The sequence below is a fragment of the Ochotona curzoniae genome, unplaced genomic scaffold, assembly GCF_017591425.1.
Source record: "Ochotona curzoniae isolate NIBS_2020 unplaced genomic scaffold, NIBS_Ocur_1.0 contig_3498, whole genome shotgun sequence".
Classification (NCBI taxonomy): domain Eukaryota; kingdom Metazoa; phylum Chordata; class Mammalia; order Lagomorpha; family Ochotonidae; genus Ochotona; species Ochotona curzoniae.
Window position 1 is genome coordinate 43,009,459 of NW_024465885.1, and position 20,594 is coordinate 43,030,052.

The window sequence follows — 20,594 nt, forward strand, 5'->3', positions numbered from 1 at the left end:
ACTCAGCACCATGCATTCTGGTATAAAATTAGCTCCACCCTGGGCCCAACACGACAGCTTAGCGGCTAAATCCTCACTTTCCTTGTGCTGGGATCCCATATGGGCACCAGTTTGTGTCTTGGCAGCCCTGCTTCCCACTTAGCTCCCTGCTTGTGGCCTGGGAATGCAGTAGAGTATGGCCCAAAGCCTTGGGACCCTGCATCCACATTGGAGACCTAAAAGAAGTTTGTTGCTGCTGGCTTCAGATAGGCTCTGCTCTGATTGTTGAGGCCTCTTGGGGAGTGAACCAGCAAATGGAAGAGCTTTCTCTGTCTCTCCTTCTCTCTCTGCAAATCAACCTTTCAATTTAAAAAATCTTTTTTAAAAATCAGCTCCATCTTAATGAATTTTTAAAAAGGAGGAAAGTGCAGTGTTGTGACTGATGATTCGCTCTGTACAAAGTGTACTTTGGTGGACATGTATGCTACGTGTGCACAGCACACCTCCGACTGGCTACTACAGTCTCATCCAGGAGATGGGGATGGGAACCGAGGAAGGGAGAGCAGAGTCGCTTTGCCCTGTGCACCTTTTCTGCCCTTCACAGTGTGCACTGTACTCAAGTATTAATTTTCTAACTAAAATAGCTATCCATTGCATTATGAAGACTATAAACAGGGATCCAAAATCGTACTTGGCTAATGCCAAGGAATTGGCATCACTTGGTTCTTTCTCAAGAGAGACTCCCTGTCCTCCCTTTTCTGGCATCAAGAGGCAGCTAGATTCCTCAGTTCATGGCCATCCCCCCTGGTCTTTTTGCCATGGTCATGAGTCACTCTGACCCTCCTGATTGAGCTTGATTCTTAGGTTTACACTGGGCCCTCCTGAATAATCAGGGACATTAGCAGGCCCTGTAGATAAAGGCATGGATATCACAGGCAGGGGGACATACATGAGCCTTCCACAGGGAACATGGGAATAAACCCTTCTGTTCTATCCCCACTGCTTTTTCAGGGTCTCCTAGGAGACAGAGGATAGCACTCTGGTAAGCCTGACATTCATCAGCCACAACTCACGCAACCCATGGGGGCATCGCACTCTGGTGGCCATGCCCTTGACCCCACACTCCACCTCTCTTCTCCAAGGAGCATAGCAAGGTACATCTATGGGGAAGGCCTTTCTGGAACCTCCATTCCAGGGAAGACAGTAGAGGTCCAACTGCATCCTCTCTGTAGCTTGCTCAGAGCGCCACCTCCTGGTATGACCTTGTCTAGACACCATTTTGGGTCCAGTTCATTAGCAGTTCTAACACTGCCACTGCCACTGGCCAAATGTGGGGAGCGTCAGAAAGCAAGGAACCCAGCAGGTGTGAGGGTGCCCAAAATGGATGGCTCATGACACACTTCCCAACCTCGTTTCTTAAAAACCAACAAGTAAATAAGGTTGACCAGTGACCCGTAGCCATTTTTATCCCACTGGCTTCTGAGTGTTAAAAGCCTGTGTCTCGTAAACCATTTACACCTACTTCAGTAGCAGCCAATATGTTCAAGTGACAGAGTAAGGCATCATTTCCATGAAGCTTTTGAAAATACTGAAAAAAGGAAGTCCCTGTTGCTATATGTAAGAATAAAGTCTTGACAAGCTGGGAGTCGGGGGAGGGGAATCTAGGTGCAAAAACAGCAGCAGTGACAGCAGCAACGCACCCCCCACGCTTGGACTCAACTGACCACAGGCTGCAGATGTACAAACTTTTTGAGAACTGCATCTGTAATGAACATACATGGCCTTTTTCCTTTTCATTATTCTCTAAACAACACAGCAAACCAATGATTTATATATCATTGCATGATATTAAGTATTATAAATAATCCAAATAATAAAATATGCATGATCGTTCATAAGACACGTAAGTAATGGTTTGAAAGAGTAAGGAAGGGGGCAGGTGTCTGCAGTAGTGGTCTAGTCTTTGCATAGAATGTCTGTGTTCCACGTGGAAGCACCTGGCTCAAGTTTCAGCTTCATTTTCAATTCCTGCTTTCTGGCCATGTACACTCCTGGGGAGGAACATCTGAAAACCCATCGGATTCTGGTCAGCCAGGGACCAATAGTCCACCTGCGGCTATTGCAGCCTTTGGGGAGTGAACCAGTACATGGAAGAGCTCTCTGTCTTTCAGACAAAAAGAAATTCCAAAATAGGTAAAGTATCAGGAAACATTGTTTGTAAATAGTGTAATTTTTTGTGTGTGAAGATTAATTTGAGAGGGGAAAGACAGAAAGGGAAAGATCTTTCACATACTGATTCCCTCATTAAATAGCAGCAAGAGCCAAGGCTGAGCCAGGCCAAGCCAGCAGCCCAAAACTGCATCCAGGTCTCCCATGTGAGTAACTGAGCCCCCATTGGCTGTGCCCACACCCCCCCCCACCCCCCGTGCATTAGCAGGAAGCTGGATCAGCAAGCAGCATGGGGTGGCTGGAACCTGAATTAGATACTTTATTATGGAATGCAGGTATCCAAAGCAACAGCTTAAACCACAAAACCACAATAACTCACACAACTACACCACTTCAAATGAAGGACATGAGCCCCTGTGGTTTTGGGTATCTGAAGGGTGTCAGGACCAATCCTCCACAAATTCCAATGGATGAATGCATTAGCCATTGAGTAGGGAGCACTGGGCTGAGGGTCATTTTGTCCCTGCCCTGCCATTTAGCAGCTCTGCTATGCTGGGAACCAACTCATGTACTCAGAGTCTTGGTCTTCTTACTCAATCGGCCTGGAATGGGATCTGGGTGTTAGTATCCTAATATGAAGTGAGGGCTGGAGCTATAGTTAGGCCATGTCTTAGTACCCCCAAAGAGCATGCCAAGCTATTCCTGGTAGCTAGATCCAGGAAGCCAAGGGGGAATCCCTGGGGGATCTGTGATTTGGGAGAGCTGCTAGGGACAGCAGGTTAAACGGTATTCTTCAAAAGGGAAGAATGCAAGTGTTGTTTCATGCTATATACATCTACTCCCCTGGAGCTCAGGGCACCTGCTGATGCCAAACAGAAAAGCTCTGGACAATTGTGACATGACTCATCAAGCTAGTTGACAGCTGGAGCCTAATATCAGTTGAAAACCTCCCAGAGGGGCAGAGTCCAGGTAAGTCTTCTCAGAGGTGCAGGTGTCTGAATCTGGGAGAACCTGTGTCAGGCCAGGCTGCCTTCTGGGGATCCTAGCTTCCTTCCACTGCTGCCAAGTGATGGACAAATCCTGGGCATGCAAATGGGACCCCCACACACACACTGGCTGCCCAGCAATGAGCTCTGGAGTCTTGGAGGTTTGAAATTACTGCCTAAGAACATCCCACAGTATGTGTAGGTAAGGAATGAATCCTGAGGGACTCCCAATGACAGGGCCACTGTACTTGCAGGTAAGTGAGGTGACTTATACCTGGTCATTTAGTGGGGAGAGATTGGGTGCTCTGTATGGCTCAGACTCACGCACCGGCTCACATGGAAGTCCTGAGATGGGCTTGTTAGTATGGAACATTGCTAACCACCACATGCCAGTCCATATGAAAGCTGGGGCTGGGAGCCTATCTAGCAGGGCTAGATCCTAGTACCTGACTGAGTGTCTGAACAAGGCACAAGTCACATTAGGTTGGACCATGACACTAACCAGCACACAAGAGAACTAGGTCAGGGGGTAGATTCTGTGGGGGATTTATGGGCCAAGTCGTTTGGAAATGCAAGTCCCACTAGCTAGCTCAAGTCCCACTGGCTAGCTCAAGAGCTGGGGCGGTGATGAGCTGAGCTAAGTGTGACCATGGAACCTGCCAACACTCACAGGAACAGGGACCAAGAATAGTTTGGGCAGGTCCAGGCAGCAGCACCCGCATGTGCATCCTAAAATAGGCTGTGAAGCAGGCCAGGCCACAACATTCACCAGCTCATACTAGGCCAAGATGGAGGAGCAAGCTATGCCAGGCAAGGGCCTAGCATCTGTTGGCATGCATGAGATCTGGGTCTGGAAGTGGGCCGAGTAGGGGCAACTTGGGATCTCCCCTAGTGGGTCATAGCTCTCTCCGGTGAGCACATGGTCCAGGCCTGGGAGTCGGGCAGGCTGGGCAAGGTAGCTCCAATTGTAGATTGCGGGTATAGATATCATGGGCAGGGGAACATTGATGGGCCTTCCACAGGGAGCATGGGAATAAACCTTTCTGTTCTATCTCCACTGCTTTTTCAGGGTGTGGCTAATGTGTGGGTTGGTTTTGTAAGTGGGTGGACCAGGCAGGGCCAAACAAACCCTAGCTCACCAGCAAGTACAGAAACCAGGCTGGAATGCAGGTCATACTGGGCTAGGCTATCACACCTGTTGTTTTTCATGAGCCAGGGATGGGAGCAGACTAGACAGGACCAGATTCCAGCACCTGCCAGCAAGAACTGGGATGGAGGGCAAGCCAGGTAAGGCCAGGCTACAGCATCCAAAGGCAAAGACCAAGACAGGTGAGGGTAATGTCAAGCTGGGTCAGAGCAACCACTGGGACTAAGATCTATGACTGGGAACAGGCCTGGTTGGGGAGCAAAGGGGATGCCCTGACTGGATTGTGGTTCCCATTGGTGAGTGCAAAGACCAGAGTAGGGGCTGCTGTTTAGTCTGGGCATGGCTGCAATGTTTCTCGGCACAAGTATGGACTGGACCTGGGGTGTGCCAGACTGGACTGGACTCCAGCACCTACTGGTGCTCATGAGAACCAGGGTTGGTGTAGGACAGGCTACGCTAGGTTGTTGCCCCTGTTGAGTCATGTGTGAGTTGTGTCTGGGTGTGGACCAGGCTTGGCTGGACTGTAACACTCAATAGTAAAAACCAGTTTGGGCGAAGGCCAGTCAGGAAAGGCCACTTTTCCTGTTAGGACAGGAGGCAGACTAAGCAGGACTGACCCATGGACCCACTGGTGTGCACAAGACCTGTCACTGGGAGAAGTTCTGATGGAGCAGCTTGGGCAACTTCTCCATCAGGACATAGGCCCTGCAGATGAGTGCAAGTTGGGGGTGAACCAGGTTGGGGGCAAACCAGGCTGGGCCAGTTCATACCACCAGCTGGTGAATCTGAGCACCAGAATAGAATGTGGATTGGGCCAGATAGGGTCACAACACAAGCCAGTTCACATGGGGCCCAGGACTGGGGGCCAGATGGGCTGGGCTAGACTGTAGCCCTCACCAGCATGAGCTAGAATTGGGGATGGACCAGACCCAGCCAGGCTACAACACCCAGTGGCAAATGCTGAGAAGAGGTGAGGGGAGTCATGTCAGACTAGACCATAATACCCATCCAGCACCCGTGAGATTCAGCAGGAGAGGGTGAGTGGAGGGTTCCCCTGCTGGACCACCACTCCCATTAGAGAGCAGCTGGGATGGGGGAAGACCAGTTTAGGCAGGGCTACAACACCTGTTGGTTTCATGTTCCTACTGGTTCATGCATAACTCAGAGTGAGTGTGGGTTGGATGGGCTTTGCCACAGCATCAGCTGGAAGATGCTGGCATGTGGGGATTAATTCTGTCAAGTTAAGCTGCAGAACCACCTGGAGAGTGCAAGATCCGGGAGTGGGAGTGGGCCCAGTAGGGGTCACCTCCCTCTTGGGTTGCCAATCCCACTGGTGAGCATGAGAACCAGGACGAGAGCAGGCATGATTAGACAGAGTGGCACCTGCCAGCACATGTGTGGGCTGGATAGTGGAGCTGGTTGGGTTGAACTATGCTTCAATGTCCATTGACACACATGAAAACTAAATGGGATATGGGACAGACTAGAACAGTCTGCTGTACATACTGGCAAGCACAGGAACCAGACCGGGGGCAGGATGAGTGAGGTTATTGCCAGTTGCTCTGACTAGGCTGCAGCTCCCACTAGTGTACATAAAGGCTGAGGGTGTGGTGGGCAGGATTGGGCTGGGCTACAACACCCATTGGTTTGTGTAAAAGATAGGGTTAGAGGCAGAACTGATTCAGCAATTGCAACCACCAGCATGTGCATAAGCTGATTGAGGAGATGTACTGTGCTGGACTCTATACTGGCAAGCACACACAAGAATCAGGTCTAGGACCACCTCAGACAAAGTTTCTATGGGGATCCCCCAACTGAATTGCTGACTTACAACCCCAGCAACAAAGAGAACTGCAGGCTCCATGATCTGACTGTGGATTGTATGCGTCAGAGCTGGGCCTCCTCAGTGGCTTAGACGGAGCAGTGGACAGCATCTCCAGGTGCACATGGAGGATATGGCAGTATATTGGAGTTTGCAGAGGACACCTGGTACCACAACAGAGGATGGAGGACAGAACAAATTGAGCAACTATCCCAGCCATGTGTTGGTAGTGAATAACTGGGCAAACAGAAACTCTAAGGTGGGTGAATTCTGGAGAGATTTCATCATGCTTAGAGTGGCGAGATCAGCAGTAATTCACAACTGTTGAACTATCAAAGCCTCATGAGCAAGACCCTTAGAGCATGCTTCACATCAGGGACCCAGGGGTGGTCTGGGTGGCTGTACTCCATCCAAGATTACAGAGGTGTTGGGAGGCTGGGTATGACTTCTCTCCTTATCTCCACTCTTCCCCCAAATACAGGAAGGAAAAAAGAGAATGTGGAAATGATAATTTCACCCACCCTCCTGTAGCCCTTGACCCTAATCACCCTAATCAACTATGTAAAAATCATCAAAAATAAAAATAATTAATAATTTTAAAAAGAAGAAAACCTCCCAAAGACATACACAAATCAGGGTCACAGCCAGGACTCCTCAGTGGTCCACAGCCCACCGCTGCCCCCTCAGCTTCCCCTCACGTAAGTGCAGTCAAGCTTGCCCATCAACACTAATGGGGCAGTGCCATGGGAAATGACTAGGAGGTATCTCTGGCAGTGACTTAGTTGATAAAAATGTCTCTACTGGCTGTTCCCCAAAAACAAAGATGGTCACTTCCCAATGAAGTTGACTTCCTGGACAGAATGTCCCTGGCGGATCAAGAGGGGAAAGACAGGGCATGACAGTAGGTAGCTGATGTAGTATATCTACTAGAATATGGAGTCCATTAAGGGAAGCCAGGGACAGTTAGGACATGTCAGTCTAGCTAAACTGGAGGCAACTATAAATGGCAAGTAGAGGCAGGCTGAGTCGAAGTGTCTTCTGTTGGTGGGGATGTATGGCAAAGTTGCTCTTTTTCTCATTTTGTGCCAAAGAGCTTCAGGGAGAGGCTCCTGGCTCACCTTGAGTAGTTGTTAGTCACCTGCTTCTCTAGCCTGAGATGATCTAGTCCTACAAATACAAAGTGACGCAAACATCAAGAAGCAGGGTTTGGAATATGATTTGTTTGGGAACTGGTAAGAGGTTTTCCCATTCTTTGTAACTTTCCAGGATAGTATATGACATTTGCGATCATGCTTGAAAGCCCCAAGATTCTAACATGACCTTCCAAAGCTTCCTGGCACCACTACCATGAAAAGGCATCCAAGAGGAGGACAGGAAACCAAAATGGCAGATGAACATTTTCAGAAACGCTTATCTTCAGTAGAAACCAACGGAAGTACGCTGGCACAAGGATAGTGGATGGAATTCTCCAGAAATGCAGAAATGAACTGAATGCTGGCAGCAATCTGGGACACGCTTATTCCAGGAAGATTGCAGGATCTCAGTAGGAACAGGGAGCTCTGTGGTATTTTCATTTGTGGCTTCCCCATCTGCCCACTCCCATATTTGCAGCACTATTAAAAACAGGCAGCCATCGTGGGGAAAGCCAGCAGCGTGAGGGCTCAGAAGGAAGAGGACTGTTTCTGCTTGACAGCCCGTGCCCAGAAAGCTGGCTTACTCAGCCTGTCAGTTCTGGGAAGTCCTCATTATCCCTACCGTCTTTATTGGATGTGACTCAAGCTCTCCCAGGCCAACAGCCTTTTCTTCAGAGGACATTTGTCACGAACAATCACAGACAATTGTTTCGCCTCCAGCTGCCGTAGATACTGAATAACGGCTGGGGTGTGCACAAGAGGACTACCAAAAAAATGCAAAAGAAAAAACTGGAAACTTGTTCAAAAGGAAGTTTTAGGAAGTTCCGACGTCCTCCTGGGAATCTGAACAGCTGCACGCATTCAAAGGACTACGAACTCAGGAAGCAAGATGTAAAGATCAAGGTAGAGTTGTGAGCTGCTTGGATCAGAGTTGAGGTGTGTACCATCACACACACACACACACACACACGCGCGCGCGCAGAGATTGGGAGACTTCCTAGCAGAGATCTGTCCATTCACTAGCACGCCACAAAGATAAGTGAGCAGAGAGTTCGGCGGCCACACATTGGCAAGAGTCACATTTCAGAAAGTAGCTAAGAAAACAGCAAGTAGCAAAAATAGCAAACCATGGAGAAGACCACAAGCCTGATTTCCAGAATTGTCCTATTATTTAAAGGATCTGGTATTCCATACCACAGCCAACAACAACAAAGGAAGAGCCAGACAATGAAACAAGAAAATACGAGTAACACCGGATGAAAAAAGCAGTCAATAAAATCCCTCAGACACATGAAGTGAAGCCTTTAAATTGGCTATTTTAAATAGGATTTAAAGAACTAAAGGAGGACCCAGCATGGTGGCCTACCAGCCAAAGTCCCCACCTTGAATGCATGGGATCCCATATGGGCACCAGTTAGTTCTAACCCCAGCAGCTCCACTTCCCATCCAGCTCCCTGCTTGTGGCCTGGGAAAGCAGTCGAAGATGGCCCAAAGCCTTGGAACTCTGATCCCATGTGGAAAACGTGGAAGACGCTCTTGGCTTCTTGCTTGGGAATGGCTCAGCTCTGGCCATTGTGGCCACTTGGGGAATAAACCCATAGATGGAAGATCTTTCTCTCTGTCTCACCTTCTCTCTGTAAATCTGCCTTTCCAATAAAAATAAATAAAAATTTTAAAAAGAAGGACAAAAACTAAAACAAAAAGCATCCTCAAGGGTTAATGTGTGGTGTATTAAGTTACACTAATATTCACCAAAGCCAGCATTCGGTTCAAGTCCCTGCTGTTTCCCTTCTGAGCTAAGTCCTCCCAACAGGCCTGAGAAAGTAATAGATGATGAGTGTCAAACTCTTGGGCCACTGTCACACATGTGGGAGGTCCAGATGAAGTGTCTAGCTTCCAATTTGGGCACTGGCCAGTCCTGACTGTTGCAAGAAGAATAGTTGAAGAAATGATGGCAGAAAGCTTCCCAGACTTGATAAAAGGTATTCATCTATCCACACATCCACGGATCTTCAAGTAGAATAAACTCAAAGGAATTCACACTTAGAGCATCATAATCAAACCAACCAAAGGCAAAGAAAAACATTGAGGACATCAAGACAAAAGCGACTTATCATGGACCAGGTTCATGTCACCAGAAGCTATACAATCTAGAAGTCAACAGGATGATGACAAAATCCAGGTTTTGAGCAACAACAAGATTGTCAACCAATAATCCTACATTCAACAAAACTGACCTTCAGGGGAAGGAGATAAAGGATTGGTCATTAGCGGTCTTGTAGTAAGCACTGGAGTCCTTCTGCTGAAATGAAAGGGCCCTGAGCAGTGACTCGCATGCACAGGATGACATAAAACACATTAAGGTGAGGTTACCACACACACACACACATCCAAAAGACAAGATGAAAGGGCAATTCTTGTTTATGACTTTTTCTTCTTCTTTCCATTTAAAAAATAACTGCATAAAATAATAATTGTAACTGACAATGGGTAAACCTAATGTGAAATGTAACTTAGACAATAAAAAAAGCTCAAGGGAGCAAGGAGAGACTGGGACAATACAGAAATAGAATTCTGTATGGTTTTGGAAGGAAGTTGGTATTGGCTCCAGTTAGATTGTTGCAAATTAAGATGTGACAATGAAGAAAAATGCAAATTACATAGTGAAAGAAGCAAAAAAGGGTGAAGTTGGTACATTTGAATGTACTCGTTTAACAAAAAAGAAGGCAGTGGTAGAGGAATAGAACAAAAAAGACAGACATATGAATGCAAATATCAAAATGACAACTTCTTCCAGCTCTGTGGCTGCAGCTAGGGGATCCAGGCTGGGCCAGGTTTGATCCTTGGGACCTTAGCTCCATCTACTGCTGCTATTCAGTGGACAAATCTAGAGCTGGTCTGGGCTTGAGGTCCCCAAAATTTCTCCATCCACAACCACCATGCTGTGAGCAGGTCTCAGGCAGGTGTGGGCATGCTCAGGACCCTGGCTTCTCCCACTGCCTCCATATTGTGAGTGGAGCTCAGATGAAGCTGAGCTGAGGTGTGGTGCTTGACCCTCCCAGTTACATGGCTACGGGTGGGGGTTCCGGGCTGAGTGGCCCAGGTACCAATGATTCTGGACGAAGCCCTCAGTATCTGGGAACTTGAGGGTGTGGAGTTACAAAGAGTCTGAGAGATGGCACAGGTGGGGATGAGCAGAGAGATCTGATGGTTCATGTCCAGGTGAGGAATGACTTCTGATGGACTTCCATGGACAAGTGTCAGAAAAAGGAACACGTACTGTGAGGCTGGGCCATGAAGTCGACAAATACGTGAGTGAATCAGGTTTGGGGGTAGAATCTTAAGGGGGACAGTAGGTGGGCTCACCCATGTAGAACAGCACTCTGTTGGCACACACAAGAACTGTGGGTGGAAGAGGCCTGGCTGGGGAGCTAAGAGGATACCCTGGCTAGGCTGGAATTCCTACTGGTGAACATGAGAGCCAGAATCGGTACATTGTCCTGGACTGAACATGGCTGCAATCTTCCTCAGCATGGGTTTGGACTGGGTCTTGGGAGGGCCAGACTGGGCTGGACTCTAGCACCACTGATAGTCATGAGAGTCAGGGTAGGTGTAGAAAGGACTGGGCTAGGTTTTGGCTTCCACTGAAGCACATGAGAGCTGTGTCTGGGCACAGACCAGGTGTGGCCAGGCTGCAACACCCAACAGTAAAACCAGAAAGGGTATGGGCCAATTGGGCAGAAATACTGTTCCTGCCAGGGCAAGAGGTGGACAAAGTCAAGCTGGGTCAAGCACCCACTTGTGTGTGCAAAATTTGCCACTGGGAGGAAACCAGATAGAGGAGCTTGGTGAATTCCTTTGTCAGGTTGCAATTTGTGCAGATAAGCACAAGAACCAAGGCAAGGAGCAGCCCAAACCAGACCAAGTTACAGTACCCACCAGCATATATGTGGGTTAGGTCTGAGAATGGGCCAGGCTGGGCCAGTTCATAACATCCAGTGGCAGATCTGAGAACCAGGATGGGGTGTAGGAGGGGCCAGGTTGGGCAGTAACACCAGTAGGTTCAACATTGGAGGGCTGGGGACTGTCTGGACCGGGCTAGGCTGAAGCACCGATCAGCACAACCTGAAACTATGGGGCAGGTTGATCGAACTAGGCTGAAGCACCTGCTAGTGGATGCTAAGGTAAGATGAGCCATGCCAGTCTGGGGGTGCTGGGTGCTGAGTCAGTGAGCCTCAGGGGTGGGGATCCAGAGGGGCCTGGGTCTCCTGTTTCAGGTCACTGGGCCCACCTTTTGGTGGCTGTCAGATCAGGGAGCCCCAGGTGTAGGGTATCCAGCTTGGCCCAAGTCTCCTGGCTCAGGCCCACGAACCCACCTAGGAGAACTGGACCTCCTCAGTGTAAAGGATAGAGTGCTAGATGGCAGGCCCTGATGCACACAGAGACTATGGTAGCCCACTGGGGCCTGCAGAGGACATCTGGTACCATAACAGAGAATGGAGAACAGAACATATGGACAACTACCCCAGCCAAATGATGACAGCAAATATCTGTGTGAATGGAGACTATAAAGTTGACTGTACCAGCCAATGGACATTGGAATGGATTCCTCATTCATAGATGAGCGAGATTGACAGCATTTCAGAACTATTGCATCCACATGGGCAAAACCCTCAAAACATGCACCACATTGTGACCCTGGGTTGATACCAGGTGACCTTTCCCCATCCTTGGGTGCAGGGACGGTAGGCGGTTGGATGTGGCATTGGTTCTTGTGCTCACCTACAGGCATTGAATCTTAGCAAAGGCGTTCCCCAACCTCCTCTATCAGATCCCCCAGTAGCAGCTATCGCACACACCGATGGGTCTTGGCCCACACTGATTTAGTCCACTCTTATCCTGCCAGGAACAGCACTTGCCCAACTGACTCATGCTTGTTCCAGTTCTTTCTGTTGGGTGTTACAGCCCAGCCACACCTTTCAGAAACATTGAAACCGGCAACTTAGCTGCCTTTTGCAAGCATTGTATATTTTTTCCATCCTTTTTGTTTTAACTGATTTATGTTGTAGAAGCCAAAGAATGTCTTTTGGAGACAGCATGTAGTTGAGTAATGGTTTATAAAAAATAGAAGTGCTTTATTTTATCTTTTGATTAAGATGTTAACTCATTTATATGTAATGCAAATAATTACTGATAAGTAATGTTATGGTTGCTATGATTATTATTATTTCTTTTTTTGGTGTAAAATGAACTTCTTTGTCTCTAGTAACTATTTTTCCTAGCGTCCCTCTTTTAAAGAATGTAATTTACATCTATCTTATTGCATTACAGATTTTAAATACTACTATATGATTTTCTGGTAAGACAGAAACAAAAAAAGTTTATTCCATTAGAAACAAGATACATCGCCATGTAGACTTCAAACACCATGGCACTTTTAAGCTTCATAATCTGACAAAGTATGCATGAAATTATTTGTGTGCCGATTTTAGCAGACAGATAACACCTTTCAGCAGACACGACTGTGCTATACAGATAACACCTTTCAGCAGACACGACTGTGCTATATTGTTTATTAGGCGTGAGGTTTGCCAATAGCACTGGCACTGCTGTTCACAGGGCTGTCAAGAAGTTGGATGGCTTCTCCAAGCTATACAGGGAGGACCACCATTGGTGGGGTCAACCTGGTGGTCCTTTCCAAGGGACAACCTCCTGCGAATGTCAGTTCACTCATTTCCCTGTGCTTATGAACTGACGGGGTGACCCACGGGGTGTTAGGGTTTCTTCTGGTAGTTGTATGGAATGGATTCAGAAGGACAATAGGAAGAATGTGGATTCTTCACCAACCCAGTAAGAATTCAAGACTTGAGGCCGCATATTGGTTCAACTGGCTAATCTTCCACCTCCAAGCGCAGGCATCCCATGTGGTTGCTGGTTTGTGCCCCAGCTGTTTCACTTTCATCCAAATTCCTGCTTGTGGCCTAAGAAAAACAGTGAAAATGGTTCAAGGCCTTGGGACCCTGTATCCACATAAGAGACCTGGAAGAGGCTCCTGGTTCCTGGCTTTGGGTCAGCTCAACTCAGGCCATTTGCAGAGTGAACCAGTAAATGGAAGATCTTTCTGTTTCTCCTTCTCTCTGTAAAACTGCCTTTCCACTAAAAATAAATAAATCTTAAAAAAATATATAAGAATTTAAGGCTCTCAGAGCTCCAAGAGGAGTCTAGCTCATTCCAACAAACAGCATAGCCTTGCATGACCTTATATTTCAGTGTACATATTTTGTTGGGCCCCATGGGGTAGAGCAGTGGTGGGATGGCTAGCAGTAGACTCTCAGAAAAATGACCATGGGGCATAGCCCAACCCTGTGTTTGTGGGGACCTGGGAAGTGCTGCTGGTGGGCGGGGGCTATGGGGAGACCTGGGACCTCGTGTCCAGCCAAGGCTAAGCTGTGTGTTGGATTTGTGTATCCCTAGTTCCTCAGAGTACAGACTATGGCAAACCTTCCATCAGCTTAAGTTTCACCAAGTCTTCAGTCTATTGCCAAAAAAATAAGTTTGGTCCAGATCTCCCACGTGATCTGGGTCCCAAGGCCTTGAGTCATTCTCTATATAGCAATATTTAAAACCTGCAATGCAATAAGATAGACATAAACTACATTTTTAAAAGAGGGGTGCTGGGCCCAATTAATGTTGAAAACTCTAAGCAAGATAGGTATAGAAGGAACATTCTACAACACAATCAAAGCAAAAAGGTGTTCATTCTGGGTGATCTCCTAATGCCAGCAAGGGATAGCCACCAGTTAAACACCGGGGCAGGACTGGAGGATGGTTGGGCTAGGCTAGGCTGTATCACCCACCAGTGGGAGCTAGTACTGGGGACAGGCTGGACTGAGCCTGGTTGAAGCACCCACTGGTGAATGCTGAAGTGAGGTGAGCCATGCCAGTCTGGCAGTAGTGGGTTCTGGATCTATGCGGCTCAGGGGGAGGAAGTCTGGGGGATCCAGGTCATCAGTCCCAGGTTCTTGGACTCACCAGCCCCCAAACTCCCACCCCCAACAGATTTTCCCCATATTATTACAATAGTGTAGTCCTTCATAAAGAGTCATAATACCATCAGTCTCTTATTTAAGTGTGCCCTGACATTGCTGGTACAGACAATATCAGTCCAGCATCCCATTGTCTACACATTTCCAACAGTTTCATTGGGAGTCCATCTTTTGTTTGGAAATGGGGATACATGTTGCATTGTAACCCCACATCTGGATATGGTAGAACTCAGTACTCCATCACTATACAACGAGAAGCCATGAAACAAGGTCAATAACAGGCGTGAAGTTAAAACAACAGCCACAACAACAACAACAAATGATAGCACCATGAAAAGACATGCCACTGAGTAACCAACACGTGGGTGACAAAAAGGAAACACAAAAGCCTCTTGGGTACAATGATGCCACAGTATAATCCACGAGCCAGCAATGAATTCAACAAGAGAAAAGAAACCATTTGGAAGAAATGAAACTGAAATCAAAAACATCAAAACACATGGAATGCAGCAAAACAAAACAGTATGGATCACGTTATCGAAGTTACAATTTGCATGGTGGTTTCCTTGTATTAGAGAGAACATATGGTATTTGTCCTTTGGGGATTGACTTATTTCACTAAGCATAATGGTCTCTAGTTGGGACCACCTAGTTGTAAATGGCATAATTTCATTCTTCTTAATAGCTGACTAATATTCCGTGGAGTAGATATACCACAGTTTCTTTAACCACTGCTTCTTGGATGAGCATCTGAATTGTTTCCATGTCTTTGCTACTGTAGATTGTGTTGCTGTAAATATAGGATTACAGATCCCCTTCTCATATGCAGATTTCATTTTTATTGGGTATATTCTAGGAGCAGAATAGCTGGGTCATATGGCAGATGTATTTGCAATTCTCCCAGCACTCTCCATACTGATTTCCACAGTGGTTGTACTAGCCTACATTCCCAGCAGCAGTGAAAGCAAGTACCTCTCTCCCCACATCCTTGCCAGCAGGTGTTGTTAGTAGAGTTCTGAATGAAGGCCAGTCTCACTGGAGTTAGGTGGTGCCTCAATGTGGTTTTCATTTGTGTCTCTCTGATGGCTAGGGAGCCTGAGCATCTTTTCATATGTCGTTTAGCTATTTGAATCTACTCTTTTGAAAAATGTCTGCTCATTTCCTTCGCCCATAATTCATTCTTTTTTTTTTCTTTTTTTTTTTTAAAGATTTATTTTTATTATTTTTTATTGGAAAGGCGGATATACACAGAGGAGAGACAGAGAGGAAGATCTTCCGTCCGATGGTTCACTCCCCAAGTGAGCGCAACGGGCCGATACTATGCCGATCCGAAGCCAGGAGCCTCTTCCGGGTCTCCCACGCGGGTGCAGGTTCCCAAAGCTTTGGGCCGTCCTCGACTGCTTTCCCAGGCCACAGGCAGGGAGCTGGAAGGGAAGCGGGGCTGCCGGGATTAGAACCGGCGCCCATATGGGATCCCGGGCGTGCAAGGCAAGGACCTTTAACCACTTGCGCCACCGCGCCGGGCCCCATAATTCATTCTTAAAAACAGTTTCTGTCACGTGCAATGTGGTTGAACTTGGAAAACCTCATGCTGGGTGCAGTAAGCCAGCAGTTGGCTGGGCAGTAGTGTGCAAAGCATGGGGTATGTGTAGAACAAGGAGGGATTGCTTGCAGGGCTTCCAGAAAGTCCTTGAGAGAGTACTGACCCTAGACAGGCAGGCATGAGTCCTTTCTCTTCAAAGTTTCTCTAACTTTAAGTCTGACAAGGACGGTCATCTTGGAAGAGCAGCCTTCACAGAGAAAACCTTCCAAGTGTCTAGTCCGACAGAAGTGCAGCAGGGACTCCTGTGCACAGTACATGACACTGGGTGATGACAGATGACTATGGCTGGTGTATGTCTTTATTATCCTAGACATACTAACATTACTTTAATGAGTATAGGCCTATAAAAATATATATTTCCTATAATATAGTATGCACCTTACAACAGCCACAAATTCATGCATCTCATGTCCACTCTCCCTTGCTGGCATCAGGAGATCACCCAGAATGAACCCTCCCCCCGCTTTGCCCACCACATGGGTGTGTACAAGCACACATAGTGAGGGTAGCACAGTGACAAAGCCCCCTAATGGCATGCTTCTCAGAAGGAGTGCTCATCAGCAAGCCATACAAACCCTGAGTTAATACTCCTGGCCGCATTATTCACAGTAGCTAGCCGGTAAAGATGTTCAAACGTCCAGCACCTGACAGGTGGATAAGTACTATGGAATTCACCTATACCATGGACTAGTATTCAGCAATAAAAAGCAATGGACCACTGAAACCTGTGCCTCTGGATGCAGCTTGAGAGCATTGGTAATGAGAGAAGTTGGCCATCAAAGACCACACATTGGATGATTCTGTTCATATCAAATATCTGCAACAGGTCAACCCACAGCGACTGCCTGTTGCCCATGACTGGGAGAGACAGGGAAGGCAACGTGAAGACTGAAAGGTATGGGATTTTTTTTTTTTTAGCAGGGGACAAGAATGTTCCAAAATGAATTGCCGTGACAGTTTCACAGCTCTGTGGATAAAGTCAAGATGATTGACCGACTTGTACCCTCCCAGTGGGTAAACTAGTTTATGTGAATTTCATCTCAATAAAGCAATTCCTCTCCCCACCCTCCACTAAGAAATGGGAGCCTGGAATTTTTTCCCTTCATACTTTCTTCTCTACAGAGGAGCAGGAACGGGGAACCTGGTTTGGTTTTGACTTACAAATGCAAAGCAGTTGCTTCTATTCGAAGACTGTCGTCACAGGGAAACAACAGCCAGTATCCTCTGAACCTCTGTGTTACACGCCAATGATGAGTCATCCAGTTCATGGAAAAGCAGCAGGTCTCTGGCAGTGGGTTAGCATTCTGTTGCTGTCCTGGATAACTTCTTTGCTTTCTGAATGAAGGCCTGGCTCAAGGAATTCAGTCAGTTCAGTGGACATTGCCGTTCTTGACTGCATGATCCAGCAATGAGCTGCATCTGGGACTATTTCCTTGGCAGGTGTTTCTAATCAAGGGTTTTGCATGTCCATTGTTCTGTCATCTTCAGGGTGGGGGTGAGGAGAGAAATAAAAGAAATAATGAATTAATTGTGTCTTGTAATCAGAAACTATAGTTTGAGAGTTTGCCATTTTTTGATGAAATTTTTTGATGGAAAAAAATTGCTATGTTCAGTGACAATGTGATCAAAATGATGAGCCATGGAGAAGGAATCTCCATCCACCCAGCTTGTTTGAAGTTTGGCAACACAAACGTGAGGTCTGGAGCAGCCGCACGCATCTCTGATTCGGACCACAGTCTTCCGAGTGTCTTCACTGGAATTGTTTGACCTTGGCCATCAATTGTTTGATGCTTACTTTGCCATCTGGGGCAGAGGTACACATCTTAGGAACTATAATTCTGCTAGCATAATGTTCCCAGGGGGGACCAGGGTTGAAGTCTTCAGTGTGGTGGTTGGAGCTGATGACGATGCCCAGTGGCTTTGTCCCGCCCTGACCCACCCCTCATCGTGACACATTGATCCAAGGCTGCGAGCCCCATTAGCATTAAATGCAACCTGGGTATGTGTATGTGTGTGTTTTCCTTGCTACTATCTAATGTCACCCGAGTATTACTAAAAGAAGAAAAGTTAGAAAAAGAATACAGTAGTCAAGAAAGTAGCTCAATGCCCTACATCCGGGACCTGGGGAGGGTGGGAGATTGGGTGGGCCTTCTCCCTTAATACCCCCCTTTAAACATGAAGGAAACGATATGGAAAAAATACTAGTCTTATCCACTTTCCTGTAGCCCTTGAACCTTTTTACCTTAATTAACTATGTAAAGATTGTCAAAATAATAATAATAAAAAAAGTAGCTCAAATTCTAGTTATTCGCTGTGGACACGTCAGGCTGCAGCCGTGGCTTAATGGTGTAGCTGTCATGAAGGTACATGACTCTTACTACCCAACTGCTTCGCCCTCCCTGGAGCAGCCCACTGATACAGTGAACCCAGCGGGATTCACCATCACGTCTGGCTTCATTTTGGATATATATTTTTTAATTATGCCTGCACTACCAGCATTCTACATTAGAAAATCAAATCATATTCCAGCAGCTTCACTTTCCATTGAGCTCCCTGCTAATGTGCCTGGGAAAGCAGCGGAGGATAAACCAAGTACTTAGGACCCTAACCACTCACATCAAGAAGTCCAGGTGGAATTCTGGGATCCTGGATGTGGCCTCACCCAGCCTCAACTATTTTAGCAATTTGGGAAGTGAACCTGCAAATGAAAGCTTGCTCTCTTTCTCTCTCTCCTTTTCTCTCTCTCTCTTTCTCTTTCTCATTCTGTTCTTCAACTAATAAATAAAAAGTTATACTTGAGTCCAAAACATAGCTTGTTAGTAATACACTTTACCTTGAAGTGGCTGCAAAACATGGAGGTAAACCAGATGGCTGCTATGCTAGTGCAGTGTGACTCAGCCTGAGAGGAGGCAGCTCCTGGTCCTCCTGGGGAACACCTGGAGCAGAACCTGCAGCCCAGGCCACTGGCAGGAGAGTGCTCACAGCTGCCTTTCACCAAAGGCTCACATCACAGGGAGCTATGCAGCTTTAGTAGCATCCTGAGGACCTCAGGCAGCCCACTGGCAGTTGGTCACCCATGTCCAGGTGAATCCTAGGGCTTTGCTTCCTGGCAGATCACAAAACACCCACCAGTTGCTACTCTTTGAAACAGCTCCAAGTCTTTTCATCAAATATCTTTGGGGAAACACACACACACACACACACACACACACACACACACACACACAACTTGGTCTCCCAAGTTCAAATGTTCACAAACGGCAAAATGGCAAAGTTACTTTCCTGATAACCAGGGACAAGAACAATATTTTAATGAGCTTATTGGTAACAGATGTTCCCTCATTAGTTGGACAGCTAGGCTGTTGTGACTATGAGTAAGTGAGGAGCCAATCAAAAGCAGCTAAGATGGCATGCATGTTCTTAACTTCGTAGTATAGAGGCCAGAAGACTCTAGAATTGACTCATTGATTCTATGGTGTCATTAAGAACAGTTGCTAGGGTCAGCACTGTGGCATCGTGGATTAAGTTGCCATCTGTAGGGCCGGCATTCCATATGCTCACTGATTTGAGTCCCGGCTGCTCCACTTCCAAATCAGCTTCTTGCTGATGGCCTTGGAAAACAACAGAGAATGTGGCTCAAGTGCTTTGGCCCCTGCAGCCATGTGGGAGACCTGGAAGAAGCTCCTGGCTCCTGGCTTTAGACCGATCCAGCTCTGGGTATTGCGGTCATTTAGGGAGTGAAGCAACAGATAGAAGAGCTCTCTCTTCCCCTCTCTCTCTGCTTTCCTGTACCTCCATCCTTCAGACAAGCAGATAAATCTTAAGAAGAAGAAAGAAGAAACCCAGTTCAGTGCGATCCCTCTGCCCTGCAATCCTTATATTGTCCTCATGATTGCAAGAAAGCTGCCATAGCACCCAGGTATTATATCCACATAGGATGACAGCATCTGACAAAAAAGCAACACAGCAGCTTCTCCTTACTCATCTCCTTTCCCGAGGCAGGAAAGCATAAATACTAAGGTTTGTTGTTGTTGCTGTTGCTGTTGTTATTATTATTTGGGTTTGACTTCTGGTGGGAGGTACAGAAGTCAATGATGTGGAGGCTGTTCCACCTGAACTTGAAGCTGAAACTGTTTACATGATGTTCGATTCCCAGGAGCCACCTTCCAGTTGGCCTAAAGCTCCTTCAGCGCCTACTGAGCCTGACAAGGTTTGGCAGAAAGCAAAACCCAATCGTCACCACCCAGAATGCCGAGGGGAGGATGCCGAGGGGGGAGAGTCACTCTGAGGTATTTGTAAAGGCCTAACCAAGCAAAAGTTCCCCAGCCTTGGGAGACAAATGAGATCCTAGAGGAGCCAGGAGCCCTGGAAGGCACTGAGGAAACTCTGGCCACTGAGCGAGCAGAGAGTGGGAGAAGCGCTCAGCTACAACACAGCCTGTGCTATGGGGTTTGCTGGCACTGGCTGCCCAAAGCAAGTGTATGCCCCGGGGGGGTGTGTGAGGGAGCCACGGGCTGCAGGCACGACGCGTTGATTACATGCTGAGGACACCTTCCCCGGAAGGAGCTCTTCCGTTTGGCTGAGAGGGGCCGCTAGGTGAATCCCAGGAACGTTTGCTGGACCGCAGGTGTCCGTTGTCTCTCGCTACCTTGGCCAGAAAAGTTGTAACTAAAGGGATGATTGTCCGGCATCTTTCATGTTACAGTTGT